Source organism: Corylus avellana, chromosome 1 (assembly GCF_965113065.1).
Source record: "Corylus avellana chromosome 1, dhCorAvel1.hap1.2, whole genome shotgun sequence".
In the NCBI taxonomy this organism is placed as follows: domain Eukaryota; kingdom Viridiplantae; phylum Streptophyta; class Magnoliopsida; order Fagales; family Betulaceae; genus Corylus; species Corylus avellana.
Window position 1 is genome coordinate 27,102,036 of NC_142490.1, and position 10,905 is coordinate 27,112,940.

The window sequence follows — 10,905 nt, forward strand, 5'->3', positions numbered from 1 at the left end:
CATTAAAATTTTATTATAAGATGTGACAAAAAAAGGGCACATGCTCACTATATTATTATAGAGTTATGATTGATACGAGATGATAAAGAGAAATTATTATTTTCTTCTTTTGTCTAACTCTTGCAAATTCATCATTGGATTTGTAGGACCAATGGCATGTGTTACATGTGAGCATGTGCAACATTTTTGTTATACGAGCTTGACCTTAAGGCACCTATTATGATATTAGTACCATTATGATATTAGTACCAAGTGACAGGTATGATGATAGCACGATGCAACCACGCCAAGGTGTGAGCTATTTTATGGATATTCTATCTTGAGTGAGCCACCTAAGGGCTCTATTTGGCATTGGACAGTTATTGTTTAGTGGACAGGAACTATAGCAAAAATTGATTGATGTGAAAAATAAAAATAAAAATAAAAAAATAAAAAAGTAAGAATTTTTTGTATGAAAAAGTGAAATTTTTTGTTTTATAATAATTTTTTTATTTGAATAGCCGTAAAAAGTAATTGATGTGATGTAAAAAATAAAAATGTTAGGAGTTAAATTTTTTGAATAAATAGTAACAAGCTCTTGCCAAACAGTGCCAAGACGCTTTTTGGTCAATAAATAGCAATCCAGTACGGTCGTGGAATCCCTATGGTCGCAAGGGTGTACCATGACATCCTATGAGACCCACCAACCTTAACTGTATAAGAATTAATTGTACATAAACAATCAAAGGAGAAGGTTATCATAATACGTATATGGCGAATCACGTATATGATGTAGCTTTCAACCGTCTCCGACGAGAATCTCTATTTCGAAGAACCTTATGGGGACAATGGAATGGGTAGCCTTTGAGGTGGCGCATTCTATTGTCCAGTAGACCATCTGGGAGAAATCAGAAATTCTGGAAACAGTGGCTGCCCGGCTGTTTAGAAAGTTTTTTGGTATACTGGATTTTTATATAAAGTTTTCTCCCTAATCTGATATAGTGGAGAAGAAAAAGTTCTTTTCCAGACGTTTTGACGACTGTGAAAGGAGTAGTAGGATTTGGTTATTCTGAAGAATGGCGGAAGATCTGTCAAATCAATTTGCAAATTTTTCTTTTACAGAGGACGAAGAGGCGGAGATAGTGATACCTGCTGGGGAGTTTGAAGAAGTAGCTGCTTGTGGGAAATCCTGTGTTGTGGCAAAACTGATAGCAGAACAAATGATTTGCAAAGAGATGATCAAGACAACGCTTCTAAGATTGTGGAAATTGTACGGAACGATGGTTTTCAAGATCCTTGGTGAAAATTTGTTCTTGATAGAGTTTTCTGACATGCGAGATAAGGAACGCGTATTGGATGGGAGACAATGGGTCCATGAAGGAAGTCTTTTCCTTGTCGAAGATTTTGATGGTACTACTTCTCCATCCAGTTACACATTTGAAAAAAGGCTTTTTGGGTGAGAATGAAAAATCTACCGTTGGGGTGCATGGGGAAATCGATTGGACGTAGAATTGGTGAAACTGTTGGAATGGTTGAGATTGTCAACACTGATGCAAATGGGATAGGCTGGGGCAAATTCCTACGAGTAAAGATTCTTATTGATTTACGAAAACCTCTTCCAAGAGGTAGGAAAATCAACGTGCAAGGGGCGTCAGTTTGGATTACATTTCAATATGAGCGGTTGCCGAAATTCTGCTATACCTGTGGAATCATCTGCCATGGCACTACGGGGTGCACCCGGAGAAGTAGCCTACGACATCAAGTGAAGCTTGACTATGGACCGTGGCTACGTGCAAAGTCTCCCACACGGTGGGGAGAAAAACACGTGAAAGATTAACGGAGGGAGAGGGGAACCAGAGCAGGTGATGAAACCAAGGGCGGTGGACCTCCGGAGGCGATGAGAGGCGCTGCTGTCTGCTGACGTGCCATTGGCAGCCGAGAACCCTAAATCCTAAAGTAGAAACAGCGGGGATATTGGCACAAATCAAGGAGGTCTGGGTGATTTTGTTTTTGGCAAGAATCCATTCGTAAGGGAAGATGCACGAATGGGGGCTAGACGTAAGCAAAGTCAAGATTCTCATGTGAGAATTACTTCCAGATCGACGAACAGAGGTTTTAATGAGAAGCAAGCTGGGAAAGGAAAGAAGACTTATATACTTGTTAGTGATACATTGGTTGAATCGCCTAGAGGTGGGTCAATAATATCTAAGTTGTGCATGGATCAAAACACTATGGGCCTAGAAGGAATGTCTAGAAGCCCAATAAAGCAAAAAAGGTATTCTGGCCCACTGTTTTCTGATGTGGAAAAAACCTTGCTGGACGAAAATATGGGCGATCAGGAAAGTGTGTTCTTAGGGGTGGGTGCTGAAGAGACAACAATAGTGTCTTGGAAGCGTAAAGCTGATGGGGATCCTGACCCAGTTGCTGAAAAGAATCAGTCTCAAGGGAAAAACAAGAAAAGGGAAATCAGTGGGGAGGTCCAGGAGTGTGGTGGTACAAAAATCTTTACACATGGTTCAGGATTGGCAGCGGTTGCGGAGCAACCCCGCCGACCGCAATGAATTTCCTAAGTTGGAACTGTTGAGGGCTTGAGAACCCTTCGACAGTTCAAGAGCTTTGCCGCTTGGTCAAGCAAAAGCGACCCACTATGGTCTTCCTCATGGAGACCAAGTTGCGAAAAGATAAAATAGAGAGTATCCGTTCCAAGGTAGGCTTTCCGAGTATGTTAGTAGTTGATAGTGTGGGACGGAGTGGTGGCTTGGCTTTGATGTGGGGAGATGATATCATAGTCGATATTCAGAATTTTAGCCATCGCCACATCAATGGCATGGTCAAAATTCCGGGTGAAGGTGTACCATGGAAATTTACGGGCTTCTACGGGCACCCGGATCCCTCAAGGAGACATGAAGCATGGGCACTCCTTGAGTACCTGAAAAATACAAATCCCGACCCTTGGGTTTGTATCGGAGATTTTAATGAGATATTATTCTTATCTGAAAAATGGGAAAGGAGTGGACGCTCAACAAGTCAGATGTTGGCCTTCCAACAAACTCTAACAAATTGCGATCTATCGGACTTGGGATTTCGAGGGGCAAAATACACATGGTGTAATTTTCGGAATAGTCCAGATTTTATAAAAGAACGTTTGGATAGAGGAGTCGCAAACTCTAGTTGGAAGGATCCGGAGGCGGAAGTAGTAGTGTTGGGGTCAACCTGGTCTGACCATGCCCTATTATTTCTCTATATATCTGCAAAGAGATTGGGAAAAAGAGCAAAAAATTCTTTTCGGTATGAGGCATAGTGGGTGATGGAGGAGAGGCATAGGGAGGTCATCAGACGTGCATGGGCTGATTCACCAATTGCAGAAAAGGGATAGGAAGGCATTGAAAAAAATCTAGGGAGATGCAAACAGGATTTACGTACATGGAGAGTGGGCAAAAATGGGTCAAATACAGCCAAGATTGCAAACTTACATAACCGGCTTCTAGAATTGCATGGAAGCAATAAGGTGGGCTGTGACGTGAAAATATTACAAATCAGAAGTGAGTTGCAAATTCTAATGGAGAAATCTGATATGTACTGGAAGCAGCGGGCCAAAACTGAGTGGTTAAGGGGTGGCGATCGGAATACGAGATATTTTCATGCATGCGCAATTGCCCGCAAAAAGAAAAATCACATAGCTAGCATTATAGATGATCATAATCAGCCATGTGAAACCGAGGAGGAGGTAAAGATTGCTTTTGTGAATTATTTTAACTCATTATTTACCTCTTCATCAGGAGGGGATTTGGACTCATGCCTTCAACCAATAGAAAAAAAGGTGACGGATGAAATGAATACTTCCCTGTTAAAACCCTTCTTGGTGGTGTCGTTAGCTCTTAACCAAATGGCTCCTACCAAGGCCCCGGGTCCGGATGGTTTCCCTGCACGATTTTTTCAAACTAATTGAGATACTGTGGGTGAGGATCTTTGTCACATAGTTCTTGGCACCCTCAATTCTGGTAATATGCCCCATTTTTTTAAATAGGACTCATATTGCCCATATTCCTAAGAAGAATAATCCCAAGAGCGTTATTGATTTTAGGCCCATATGTCTCTGCAATGTCCTCTATAAGGTGATTTCCAAGGTTTTAGCCAATAGATTAAAGAAGATTTTGTCACTAATCATCTCTCCGGTTCAAAGCGCATTTATTCCTGAGCGCTTAATCACGGATAATGTGTTGGTGGCATATGAGGCTCTTCATACGATGCATTCTCGAATGCGAGGTAAATAAGGGTTTATGACTATAAAGTTGGATATGAGCAAGGCATACGATAGAGTGGAATGGAGGTTCCTTGAAGCAGTTATGAGTAAGTTGGGTTTTGCCCAAAGGTGGATTGACCTAATCATGATGTGTGTTACGACAGTCAATTATGCAGTTGTAGTGAACGGTCAACCGTATAGGTCCATAAAATCGGAAAGGGGTTTACGGCAAGGTGACCCAATCTCACCTTACCTTTAGCTTTAGTGTGCGGAGGCCTTAAGTTCTCTGTTGAAAAAAGCTCATGGAAAGGGGGTTTTGACCGGGGTTCCCAGGTCAAAAAAGGGACCTCGAATAAGCCACATTTTCTTTGCAGATGATAGTCTCCTATTCTGCAAATCAAGTATTCCTCAATGGAATTCTTTGACAAATGTGCTTCGATGTTATGAGGAGGTTTCGGGTCAACGCCTTAATAATAATAAGACGTCCATCTTTTTTAGTAGGAACACTTCTTCGGAGGATAAAGTAGCAATTTTGGAGGTTGCGGGTATTTCAGCCACACAAAATTTTGACACTTACTTGGGTCTCCCAATTTTGATGGGGAAATCTAGAGTTAAAGCTTTCAAATGTATTATTGATAGAATTAGAAAGCGGTTATCCGATTGGAAATTAAAGTTTTTGTCACAGGCCGGAAAGGAGATCTTACTTAAAGCGGTAGTCCAAGCTATTCCCACTTATTGTATGAGTCTATTCCTCCTTCCGAATGTCTTATGTGCGGAGATTAATGCGCTTATGCGCAAATTTTGGTGGAGTCAAAACGAGAAAGATTCTGGGGTACATTGGACGAGTTGGGGCCGTATGAGTCACTCTAAAGCTTCAGGAGGAATGGGATTCCGTGATTTTACATGCTTTAACAAGGCTCTTTTGAGCAAGCAAAGTTTGAGGCTATGGAACCACCCGGACAGCTTAGTGGCTAATGTGCTGAAATACAAATATTATCCTAAAACCTCTATTTTGGAGGCTAAAGTGGGACGAAGGCCTTCTTTTGCATGGAGAAGCATCTATAATTCTTTTGATCCCCTAAAAGAGGGTTTGGTGTGGAGAATTGGAAATGGGTCTACAGTCAGGATTTGGAAGGACAGATGGCTCCCTTCTCCTACCACCTATCGCATCAGCTCTCCGCCTAGCATACTGGACCCGAATGCCACAGTTAGTGATTTATTGGTGGGGGAAACAAAATGGTGGAATACCAACCTTTTGGAAGCTCTTTTCACCCCGGAGGAGGTCCGACTGATCTTGACTATATCACCTAGCTGCACCAACATACCGGATACACTTATTTGGTGGGGCTCGGCAACTGGACGGTTTATTGTAAAAAGTGCATATTATATCCAGCAGGAAATGGACAGTAGTGGAAAGGCGGAAAGCTCATCACAAGGGGGAGGGTCCAGTGTGTTTTGGAAAAAACTATGGGCATTGCCAATCCCAAATTCAGAGAAAAAATTTTTGTGGAGAGCCAGCCATGATATCCTTCCTACTAAAGAAAATTTGTGCCGACGATCCATTATATCAGATTCCTCATGCCCGTTGTGTGGATTGGCCGAGGAAACTGCCTTTCATGTTCTCTGGCAGTGCCCGTCTGCTATGGACGTATGGTGTATGGCTAGTCAAAGAATCCAGAAGAGTTTCTTCTCTGAACCGAGCTTCAAGCAAGTTTTTATAAGCTTTTTGAACAGTTGTGGCTAGGAGGAACTTGTGCAGTTCGCTGGGTTAGCCAGACGTATCTGGCTGGGAAGAAATGAACTGGTCTTTAGTGGGAAGATGACTTCTCCACACACTCTGTTCCAGACGACGCTGAGGGGGATTACAGAATTTCAGCAGGTCCAGCAGGTAAGGGACTCACCCTTGTTGCCAACGGGGGAGTTGTCTCCAACCCGCTGGCTAGCTCCTCGACAGGATTGGGTAAAGGCGAATTGGGATGCTTCAATGGCAGTTGACCGGGGTCTGATGGGGTGTGCAATGGTGGTTCGGGATTCCACAAGAAAGATGGTTGTGGCTAAAAGCATGTTTCGACGGGGATATCCAACTCCTAAGGTGGCGAAAGCTATTGCGGCTTTGATGGCAATCAAATGGTGCACCGAGATGGGGCTCTCGAGGGTCCACTTTGAAGGGGACGCAAAAGGGGTTGTGCAGGCAGTGAATCATGGCGAGGTGGACCGAAGTAGAATAGGCCATGTGCTGGAGGATATCAAGCAGGAACTTCTCTCTGTTTCCCAGTGGCAGATGTCACATGTAAAGAGGGAAGGAAATAATGTAGAACACGTGTTAGCTAAATATGCCATACAGCAGGAGGTGACTCACATGTGGGTGGCACCACCGCATTGTATTTGAGAATTACTACGGTTGGAGCAATCTGCTCCAGCTCCTTGATTCTATAATGAGAAATTGATATCTATTACTAAAAAAAAAAAAAAAAAAGTTATCATAACGCCATTTGCATGTTGTTTAATTACAATTAAATTCATTTACTATTTCCGTCAAAGGATATGAAGAATATTTTTATGCTTTGGAAAAGCACTAAGAAAATTCTAGTGTTTTCTCCAAAAAAAAAAATCTAGTGGTTTCTTTCAATATGTTCATAAATTATGTAGCTTGTTATGTGGCTTCAATTTAGGTTGTTTGGATACATATTTTGTGGACTATAAATTGTTTAATTTTCTACAAGATGGATATCAAGATGATGTGGAGCTTATTTACTAGAGATAGAGATGATCAAAACAATTAAAAAAAAAATGATGTGAAACTTATTCATTGATATCTCACTACAAAAAAAAATGGTCATTAGCAGCGACCCAAAGTCACCGCTAATGAGATAAAAGTCGCCGCTATTAGTAAATAGCGGCGACCAGTGGCCGTTATTCAATGGCTGGTAATAATCGAACAGTAATGCTAAATAGCAGTGACATTTAGGGTCGCCGCTAATAATTTTATTTGGACACTAAAAATGGTTCGAAAATAACTCTGGTGTCGCCCTGCTAATGACATACCATTTGCCGCTAATGATATTAGATAAATTAAAAATTAAAAATTAAAAAAGTAAATAGCGACGACCGGTATATATATATATATATATTTTAAATCCAGTTTGCGTTGCACACCTATGTGGCATCACACATCAGCTTGGTATGGAGATGCAGATATACTTAAATGTACACTTACACCCTTAATGACAACAACGCATTTTAAAATCATGATGATCATGATCACATCAGAACTCCACAGTTAAGCGTGCTTCTGCGAGAGTAGTACCAGGATAAATGACCTCCTGGAAGTTTAGTTCGGAGGAGCCAAAAGCGGACAATATTGTGTGTCATTGAGGTGGGATGTTACAACCTGTAAGACCAAGCTCCAGTTGCCTAATACATACAAATATGAAAGAATAGTATTATATGCTTTGCATTAATTTCCTTTATGTCTTACAAAATAAATTATTGACACATAAATGAGCATATTCTAAAGAAGAGATGATTGAAGGACACCACAAAACCATAAAAGGGAAAAGAACATTCCAAGGAAATTCAAGCTAGAATCTAGAAGAAGAAGAAGAAGATGCTTCCATATCAATTGAGATTGAACCTTGTTAATTTGTAGGCCATCAATATTCTAAATGTTAAGGATCATAGTGGTTCATTAAGCAATAAAAAGAACATATACCTTCATTAATATTACGAACAACAGCTACAACATCCCCACTAGTACAAAATGCTCTTCCCTTTCCCTACAAAACAGGACAACAGATTATGTCATAAAGATTGCATTCTCGGGGAAGCTGAGACAAAAGGTTGCACGTACAATTTTTAACTTAAGAAAAAGATCAGTTAAACAAAGTAAAATACCTATCTTACATCAATGGATGAGAAACTTTCTTAAAACTCCTGCAATTCTACAGATGAACAATCTTTCCAAGCTATATAAAGGAAACAAACTAAATTGAATGACTATTAGGTTCTTCAAGTCTTGCAAGTTAACGACTTTAAGAAGGTTACTTGTTCAAACAAGTTGTGAACAGGACTAAAGGAGTCAAATCAATTTTCTTTAACAACCATCACAATAATGCACTAGGAGAATACTAGTATTTAGTGAAATCAGACAACAAAACTCCCTTAAAAGAAAAGATGAAAAAATGATACAGCATAAATGCATGAAACATAGTCTCCATAAAAATGATATCCGTTACTTAGATTTTTAACTTCACATCCTCCAAAGGTGCAACTGAATTTCTTTCTACAATTTGAAGATAAGACTTGGTGACTGTATCATAAAAGAAGAGTACCTTGACAATTACCAACTTGACATTAGAATCCTCCTCATAGATAACTATAAAGCTCCAATAGCCGATAAATCAATAATTAAAAAGAAAAAAGATAGAACTATTAAACTCTAGTTCTAGATTTCATGTTATAGCAAATTGGTTACTTTATTTACACCATCACATTCATGCACATGTATTGCTGCATTTGAAACAGGTATATATAACATTATCTTACACAAACCAGAATATCACAAGTAACAGCAATGAGAAAAACCACATAATAGGAACAAAAAGGGCAAAAACTCCCGGGTTCAATCATTAGTTGACAAAAAAGACAAGAGAAGGACATAAAGATTTAAAAATAAATTTTTTTAGGAAAAAAAAAAGGAAAAAAAAAAAGAAAAGAAAAAGTTGCTGAAGAAAATTGATCCACCAAAATATAAAGTGCCACATCGAAACTTTCCTCAAAGGGGTTAGTTAATGCAAAACTGACCTTTGTAAACTGGTAGTTAATATCCATTGCCAGATGAAGTCCATCATACCATGAATTCATAGTTGGAGTGCCGAGAACACTACATATTTTGTATATTTCATCTGCTTCACTACAATAGTAGTAAAGAAGACATGATTCACTACCAGAATATTTATCGAACTTCAAAACAAGATTCAAATCATTAAAACATATTTTTCTTTATTAATTGTTTTGATTCTTTCCAATGAATAAACTCAACATCATTTTAACTAGGTTGCGTGGACTAGAAGTTAGAAAAAGAAAGAAGGGAGGAGGGAAAGAAGAAAACTAGGGGTGGGCACGAAGCAGGGCGGGGCGGGTATCGGCATTTTTCCCACCCGCCCCGCACCCTGCGGGTTTCGGAAATTACAACCCGCCACCCAAGCTGAAGGATCAATATCTGCGCGGGTTCGGGGATTGCGGGGCAGGGTAGATCGGCGCGGGTTGTGCGGGTTTCTTTCTTCTCCTATGGTTTCTTCTCCTTCATTTTCGTTTTCATCTCTTCTACAGATTTATTTTCCTCCTAACAAACACAACCCAACAACAGAAATCCGTATAAAGAAACAAACCTATAAACAACGGAAAATAAAATTTATTTGTTTGAACAAACACAACCCAACATCATATTAAGATAATGATAAAAGAGATCTCTTGGATCTCATTCAATATTCATGAAAGAGGTCTAGAGAGAGAGAGAAAAACATGGATCAGCGGAGGTCGAGCGGCGACATGGATGAGAGAAAGCGGTGCAGACGAGGGATGGAGAGAGAACAGACCAGAGAGACCAACAAGAGAGAGAGAGAGAGAGAGAGAGAGACAGCAAGAGAGTCGGAGAAAGAGAGCAAGAGAACAGACGAGAGAGAGAGAGAGAAAGAGAGACGAAAGAGAGGATAGAGAGAGAGAGTTAGGAACTTAGGTTAGGCATTTTTTACTTTTATACTCACGCGGGTAGGATCGGGGTGGGGCGAGTACCTGTAGGAAATAAATCCCTATACCCGCAACCCGCCCCTCCCCGCACGGGTTGGGTAAATCCAACCCGAACCCACGAAAATAAACACAAAAACCGCACGGGGCGAGGCGGGGCGAGTCTGCGGGTTGGGTGGGTTTTTGCCCACCCCTAAGGAAAACACCTTCCCTCCTCCCCCAGTAGCCACACTGTTTATACCCTTCATCCATTGCTATTTGTTCCATCTGTAACAGCCGATCAGCCTCTCTACCGCCCTGTCATGCTCTACTCACCACCATCCCATCGGATCTAATTGGGTTTCTAGATCTATTTTTTCAAAATTAGGTATGGCTTTCTCCATCAGTTTCGTTCATCCACGCAACCGCTTATCGTGCTCACCGGCCACCCTTCTTTTAGCTGCCAACCTTCACGCATCAATTTGCCGGCCACGCGGCAACATTTCAGCGATGACGTCACTAGTACAGCTTCCTTCCGTTAGATCCACTCCACCATAATGCTCACCGGCCTTCCAATGTCCAGCCTCCAGCCTTTACATTTTATTCTAACTGCCACGCGCCGGTCTGTAAGCACTGATCGCCGATCTCGCTTCAATGTTGCCACTGGTAGTGGGGTGTTTTATTGTTTTTTGTTTCTGTCTTTTGTATTTTTCGTTTTTGCTTCTAAAAAATACAAGTATTCTTCAGTAAATCTTCTTTGTCTTATCTTTAGATTTGCTTTCAGCAACGATCTACGGGGTAAAGTTTTTGTTTTCTTTTTATATTATTTCATTTTCATTTAGTCGTTTTCTAAGGGTTTGTTTACACTAATCCTTTAGAGTAACAATATTGGATATCCAGTCTGTGTTTTTGTTTTTTCTTTGATTCTTTTCTGGAAGCAAAAGGGATTACGTTTGGAA